The sequence below is a fragment of the Pseudophryne corroboree genome, chromosome 8 (assembly GCF_028390025.1).
Source record: "Pseudophryne corroboree isolate aPseCor3 chromosome 8, aPseCor3.hap2, whole genome shotgun sequence".
NCBI classification, from domain to species: domain Eukaryota; kingdom Metazoa; phylum Chordata; class Amphibia; order Anura; family Myobatrachidae; genus Pseudophryne; species Pseudophryne corroboree.
In genome coordinates, this window is record NC_086451.1 from 347675203 (window position 1) to 347683113 (window position 7911).

Genomic DNA, 7911 nt, shown 5'->3' on the forward strand with positions numbered 1-7911 from the left:
ACGTAACCTAATGCTGCAAATGTGTACACAGAGACTGTGCAACTATGCAAATGCTACAGCATAGCCAGATTAAGGAGGGGGGGGGGGCAGAGCACACTGACATCACTAGCTCTCCCTCTTATGCAGCAGCAGAACCAGGCTGCCAAAATGTGAGCAGGACAGTATGCATTGCAGGCATAGACACAAGAGTATCAGGTTTCAAGAGATACCGACGGAGCTTCCTGACCAGAGGAGAGATAGCAGAGGGGAGAGAGCTGTAAGTGACCCAGGGATCCGAGCTTTTCCTCCCACCTGGGTATCAGGGTCCTGTGTAACCTTTTATCTAATGAGAGCTTGAATGTCTAGAGAGAGACACACACAGAGCATCCTCCTGAGTTCTGTCCCAGTGTGTTATTAGTACAGAGGCTGCAGCTATTGCATTTTTGCAAGATTAATTATAGATTTTATCTTTCTACAGTATGTGTATTTTAAGCTTAAATTGTCTTTGTTCCACTACAGGAAAACATTATAAAATAGTTGTCTCTCTATTAGGTGGAGATATAAACAGTACCAATGCCTTATTAAACTATTAGTTTAACTCTCATATACACCATTGGTTTATATGTGATATACACAATCCATACCTTCCAATATGACCCATTCCAGGAGAGACAAAATGCCCTCTAACTGGATTTCCCTCTTCATTTATAGTTGTAATCATTTTTGTTGAAAAACCACATCAGTCGCTGATCGGTAGAGTATGTGGTCACGCAGCATGGCCACAGGAAGTATGACGCCGAAGACATAGCAGCTACTCCCTGAAAATGGCCAGGAGACATCTACGTTTTTGCCACCACTCCCTGTAACTGGCTCCAAATAGTGCCTGATTGTCAATCCCTTTGTGTATAAATAGGGGTTGTATAACACAGAATGAGGCGCAATGTTCATATATTTATCCCTACTTCCATGCCTAATACTCAGGATTTGTGATGCTCCATCTAGATTAGCTGTTCAATTACTAGTCTTAACCTTACATTTTTCCTTGCAATTGCAATAGTTTTTTTATTCCTTATTTGCATTAGTTGATCCAGGCCACATTCTCTCTCTCTCTCTCTCTCTCTCTCTCTCTCTCTCTATCCACCCCCCCCCCTCCCCACTGTAAACCATGGCCCTCATTCCGAGTTGTTCGCTCGGTATTTTTCATCGCATCGCAGTGAAAATCCGCTTAGTACGCATGCGCAATGTTCGCACTGCGACTGCGCCAAGTAACTTTACTATGAAGAAAGTATTTTTACTCACGGCTTTTTCTTCGCTCCGGCGATCGTAATGTGATTGACAGGAAATGGGTGTTACTGGGCGGAAACACGGCGTTTCAGGGGCGTGTGGCTGAAAACGCTACCGTTTCCGGAAAAAACGCAGGAGTGGCCGGAGAAACGGTGGGAGTGCCTGGGCGAACGCTGGGTGTGTTTGTGACGTCAACCAGGAACGACAAGCACTGAAATGATCGCACAGGCAGAGTAAGTCTGGAGCTACTCTGAAACTGCTAAGTAGTTAGTAATCGCAATAATGCGAATACATCGGTCGCAATTTTAAGATGCTAAGATACACTCCCAGTAGGCGTAGGCTTAGCGTGTGTAACTCTGCTAAATTCGCCTTGCGACCGATCAACTCGGAATGAGGGCCTGTGTTCTTGTTGCTGCTTGGTGAATTCATGTTTCTTCCTCCCATGCTGCTTGTTTGCTCAATAAATGGAGTGGCCAAGGGGGTGGTGGTGATGGTGGTGGTGGTGGTGGTGGGGGGGGGGGGGGGGTTAGGGGAGGTCCTGGTACACTCAGGGCGGTTCTGAGTACCCAGAAACTACCCCTGAAAAATGGGGTGTGAGGATTGGTAAAATCTGTGCTGTTGGATTATGTTTCTTCACAGAATCAGGAGGATTCAACATATCGACTTTTGTGATGCCAAATGGATCTACATAGGAGTATAATTCTACATAAGTATCATGTATTTTTCAATGGGTTGACACCCAAAGCCTAAAACTCAATCCTAGTGATGTGTGCCTCTCCCTCTGTCAGACCTCTGTCAGACTACAATAGAAGAAACAAAATCCAACAACAGAAGAAACATAATCCAGCAATAGAAGAAACATAATCTGTGAAGAAACATAATCCAACATCGCCGATTAACACACAATTTGAACCTATTGAATCATAACCCTGATGACATCTTTGTAACAGCCTTCATCACTTGTGGGGAAAACTCGCCTACGAGCTCACACCCGCAAGGGTGAGGTGACAATCAACATCATACCCTCCATATTTGGGCAGGTTTATATGTTACTATTGCAAAATCATTGTATTGTAATCCATGTGAAATTATGATATACCTCTGTCTGTATAACAATAATAAATGTTTTCGCTGCCTGACCAAGTGTCAATAGCATACATTTTTAATATTAGGGTGACTATATAACCAAAGGGTCATTTTAAAAGAGGGAAGCCCCGCTAGCTGGTATTAGTCATTAGCGCACCTGAGGTATTTCTATTTTTTATATATATATATATATATATATATATATAATAGAGATGAGCGGGTTCGGATCCCTGACTCGGAAACCAGAACAAGGCAAAACATCATCATCCCGCTGTCAGATTTTCGCAGGGTTTGGATTCCACATAAGGAGCCGCGCGTCCTCGCCATTTTCACTCCGGCATTGGAGAGTGTACAGAGAGGACGTGTTTCCATTCTCTCAGTGTCCTCAGTGTCCATGTCTTGTGCTGCATCTGTCCAGACATAGTGGTTGTGTCCTCTTGCTGCCATATGTCCAGTGCTGCTGTATAGGGTGCTGTGTTGTGCAGCATCAGTTCAGTGGTGGTGTATTGCAGCGCTGTAACTACCTGTGTGCCAGGTGTACCTGGCACACAGCGCAGTTACCCAGAGGGTGCATGGCCAGCGGCTTGTAATGAGTCAAATTGACTCATTACAAGCCGCCATTTTTTTGCCGTGACCGCGCTGGAGGAGAAGCAGCAGCGCCGTGGGCAGGGAAGGAGCAGGAGGGAGGGGTACTGGAGCCGCAGCAGCGCTATGTCATTGGTAGTAGTGCCGCTGCAGCTCTCTGACTCTCCTTCCGTATTGGCTGCCCGGTGCTGCTGTGAATGCTCATCCCAGCATTCACAGCGGCGGGCAGCCAATGCAGAAAGGGAGGGGGCTGCTGCAGTGGCCCTACTACCAATGACATAGCGCTGCTGCGGCTCCAGTCCCCCTCCCTCCTCCTCCCTCTTCCCTGCGGCTGCCCGGGATCTCTGCCACCACGAGGAGCCTGACTGCCAGCGGGGAGAGATAGTATCTCTCTCTCACTCTTTCTTTCTTTCTTTCTTTCTTTCTTTCTTTCTTTCTTTTTCTTTCTTTCTTTGTGTAAAAAGGGGGACGCTGTCTGCCGTAATGTGTAAAAAGGGGGACGCTGTCTTCCATAATGTGTAAAAAGGGGGACGCTGTCTGCCATAATGTGTAATAAGAGGACACTGTCTGCCATAATGTGTAAAAAGGGTGATGCTGTCTACCGTAATATGTAAAAAGGGGGGCGCTATCTGCCGTAATGTGTAAAAAAGGGGACACTGTCTGCCGTAATGTGTAAAAAGGGGGACTGTCTGCCGTAATGTGTAAAAAGGGGGACGTTGTCTGCCATAATGTGTAAAAAGGGGGATGCTGTCTGCCGTAATGTGTAAAAAGGGGGACGCACACAGCGCTAAAATGCCTAGTTACGGCACTGGTGTATTGTGCTGCATCAGTCCAGTCACAGTGGTATCCTCTGCTGCCATATGTCCAGTGCTGCTCTATAAAAATAACAAGTCCCTTACAGTGTTGCTCTGTTGTCCTGCATCAGACCAGTGGTAGTGTCCTGTGCATCAGCCATCAGTCAGTGCAGTGACCAGTCACAGTGGTACCCACTGCTGCCATATGTCCAGTGCTGCTGTATAATAATAACAAGTCCCTTACAGTGTTGCTGTGTTGTCCTGTATCAGACCAGTTGTAGTGTCCTATGCATCAGCCATCAGTCAGTCCAGTGACCAGTCACAGTGGTATCCTCTGCTGCCATATGTCCAGTGCTGCTGTATAATAATAACAAGTCCCTTACAGTGTTGCTGTGTTGTCCTGCATCAGACCAGTTGTAGTGTCCTGTGCATCAGCCATCAGTCAGTCCAGTGACCAGTCACAGTGGTATTCTCTGCTGCCATATGTCCAGCGCTGCTGTATTATAATAACAAGTCCCTTACAGTGTTGCTGTGTTGTCCAGCATCAGACCAGTGGTAGTGTCCTGTGCATCAGTCAGTCCAGTGACCAGTCACAGTGGTGTCCTCTGCTGCCATATGTCCAGTGCTCCTGTGCCGCATATTGTGTTGTATAACTTCAGAAAAATAATGGAGAACAAACATTTGGAGGATAAAATAGGGAAAGATCAACCACTTCCTCCTAGTGCTGAAGCTGCTGCCACTAGTCATGACATAGACAATGAAATGCCATCAACGTCGTCTGCCAAGGCCGATGCCCAATGTGATAGCAGAGGGCATGTAAAATCCAAAAAGCCAAAGTTCAGTAAAAATACCTAAAAAATGTTTTTAAATGGTCTGAGAAACATAAACTTGCCAATATGCCATTTACGACACGGAGTGGCAAGGAACGGCTAAGGCTCTGGCCTATGTTCATGACTAGTGGTTCAGCTTCACATGACGATGGAAGCCCTCATCCTCCCGCTGGAAAAATTAAAAGAGTTAAGCTGTGAAAATGTCGATATTATCTTAAACCATAAAGCTATACCTCTAAACACACTCTTACCATTGAGCTGCTGCGGCCGCTAGACTTAATACACACGCTACGCACTTTGTACGCTATTTGCGTACAGAGTCCCGTACCGCGTGCGTACTTAGCGTACAAAACGCTGCGCTGGGGGTACAAAGTACACACAGCGCGCACACAATCAGTTGATAAACTTTAAACCTTGTTAGTGATACAATGCAATGATATGGTTACACTTTAAACCTTTATGCAACAAAGCACTGCAATGATGTTATACCTTAAACCTTACACAGTGCTGACGGTATAAAGTACCCGCAGTGTGTACACCTTATCAATACACTCTTAAACCTTATACAGTTAAATACGCTTTAAACCCTAGCAGGGAAATGAGGACACAACACCGATATGTAGTTAACCGCTGGGTTCTAAGGCCACAGTGGATTATTTGAAAGGGGATAACAGTTCAAATCATACACTACAGAGCTAACAAGATAAATCTATAACAGAATAATGGCTACAGTCAATGTACATACGTGAGAATAATCGCGTGCGCTTCCCGGTCCGATCCTCAGTCATCACGGGTGATGACCTTCAGAGTCTGTGATAGTGACCTGGCCTGCAGCTCGCTCTTTATTCAGTAGATGAAGACATAATACAATAGACACTGTGTGCTCTTCTTCCATTGGTTCGGGGGTGGGACATATCCTGTGCACCGGGGACCATTGGTCAGTTCAAGAAGTGGGCGATGGCTAGGACTTGAGATGTGGTTTCTGTTGTTTACATCTGAGTTCCCGCCCCATGATCAGTTAAACCCATCACATTAATCATACATAAATCTGGTATTATTAATAACTTAATGAGGTAATATATAATAATTTTCTTATTCCCACCAGATTAATGTTTACGTGACTCTGAACAATATGATCCCACACATGATATGATTATCTATTTCAATCCTCAAGATATACATATATCCACATATTCATATATATATATATATATATATATATATATATATATATACACACATACTCCTGCTATTACAATTTCTTAGGAATTATATATATTTATTCATAATAATATATAATTTTATATATATATATATATGAACACCTACATCTCCATGGGTTTTAGACTATGAATGTTAATATCTTAGATTTCTAACGGTCTGGTCTTGTGTTGTGATTAGCTTATTGTTAATTGATTTTCTAAACAGCTTCAGTTCCTGGGTATTGTCTGTTCGTTTGTTTTTGCTTTCAAGTGAGACAATGACAATTCAGTACTCATTGTTTTAAATAGAAACTTGGCTATTTTAGTAAACAAAGGTGTTTGCCTTCTTCATAGAATGTCAAAGCTTAGTGTAAATAAGGCCATTGTATTTTAGTCTCTGGGAGTTTTAATTTGTGTGACTGATTTTCATGCTATTTAAAGGTTAAAGCAGACAGTGTGGGATTTATACAATATATATATATATATTAGATTTATGATATGTCTTTGTGGCTTTTCCATGAGAGTACAAACTCCACTGTAATTACTCATACCACGCTCAAACCGTGCAGGACCGCGGGAGCGACCATACACAATTTGCGGATATGTGCACGCATGGCGGACATGTGTGTGTGGTTTGTACGTGATGTGTGTACTGCAATATTTTTCGACTTTGACAGCTGGAAAAAGCACAGAAAAGAACTGTGCATTCTCAGATGGTATCACAAATCTCCAAGGAGAGTCCAAGTGTGTCGGCAGTTGCGATGCCTAACCTTCCCAACACTGGATGGGAAGAGGTGGCTCCTTCCACCATTTGCACGCCCCTTGCAAGTGCTGGAAGGAGCATCCACAGTCCAGTTTCTGATATTTAAATTGAAGATGTCACTGTTGAAGTACACCAGGATGAGGATATGGGTGTTGCTGGCGCTGAAGAGGAAGTTGACGATAAGGATTCTGATGGTGATGTGGTTTGTTTAAATGAGGCACCGGGGGAGACACCTGTTGTCCGTGGGATGAAGAAGCACATTGTGATGCCTGGGCAAAATACCAAAACAGCCACCTCTTCAGTGTGGAATTATTTCTCCACAAATCCGGACAACAGGTGTCAAGCCATGTGTTGCCTCTGTCAATCTGTAATAAGTAAGGGTAAGGATGTTAACCACCTAGGAACATCCTCCCTTATATGTCACCTGCAGCGCATTCATCAGAAGTCAGTGTCAAGTTGTGAAACTTTGGATAAGAGCGTAAGCAGTCCAATGACACCTAAATCCCTTCTTCCTCGAGTATCCAAGCTACTGCAAGCCACCCCACCAACTCCCTTAATGTCAACTTCCTCCTCAGCCATGAACATCAGTAGTCCTGCAGTCCATGTCCCTGGCAAGACTGACGAGTCCTCTCCTAACCGGGATTCCTTGGGAGGATCCTTGAGTGGTATGCCTACTGCTGCTGTTGCTGCCGCCGCTGCTGCTATTGCTGCTGGGAGTCGATCATTATCCCAGAGGAGAAGTTGGAAGACCACTTGTACTACTTCAACCAAGCAATTGACTGTCCAACAGTCCTTTGTGTGGAAGATGAAATATGACAGCAGTCATCTAACTGAGGCCTTGATACTTATGTTGGTGTTAGACGTGCATCCGGTACCCGCCATTAGTGCAGTGGGATTTAGACAATTGATGGAGGTAGTGTGTCCCCGGTACCAAATCCCATCTAGGTTCCACTTCACTAGGCAGGCGATACCGAGAATGTACAGAGACGTCAGAAAAAGTGTCACCAGTGTCCTAAAAAATGCGGTTGTATACAGTGTCCACTTAACCACGGACATGTAGACAAGTGGAACAAGGCAGACTAAGGACTAAATGACTGTGACAGCCCACTGGGTAGATGTTTTGCCTCCCGCGGCAACAACAGCAGCAGCGGCACCAGTAGCAGCATCTCGCAAATCCAAACTCATTTCTAGGCAGGCTACGCTGTGTATCACCGCTTTCCATAACAGGCACACCGCTGACAACCTCTTACGGAAACTGAGGGACATCATCGTGCATTGGCTTACCCCACTTAGACTCTCCTGGGGATTTGTGATATCGGACAACGTCACCAATATTATGCAGCATTACACCTAGGCAAATTCCAGCACATCCCATGTTTTGCACATTC

The 7911-nt window shown here is 44.7% G+C and overlaps 1 long non-coding RNA gene across 2 annotated transcripts in view; it reads left to right on the forward strand.

The window, feature by feature from the left end:
- LOC134947787 (uncharacterized) overlaps positions 1-1401 on the forward strand; it is a 151495-nt gene extending 150094 nt beyond the window's left edge. The window contains exon 5 of one of the 2 annotated variants that reach the window (XR_010182775.1): positions 691-1401. This is a non-coding gene — a long non-coding RNA (uncharacterized LOC134947787). The remainder of the gene's footprint in view (positions 1-690) is intronic. The other variant, XR_010182776.1, reaches the window with a different exon arrangement.
- Positions 1402-7911: the final 6510 nt, after the last annotated feature.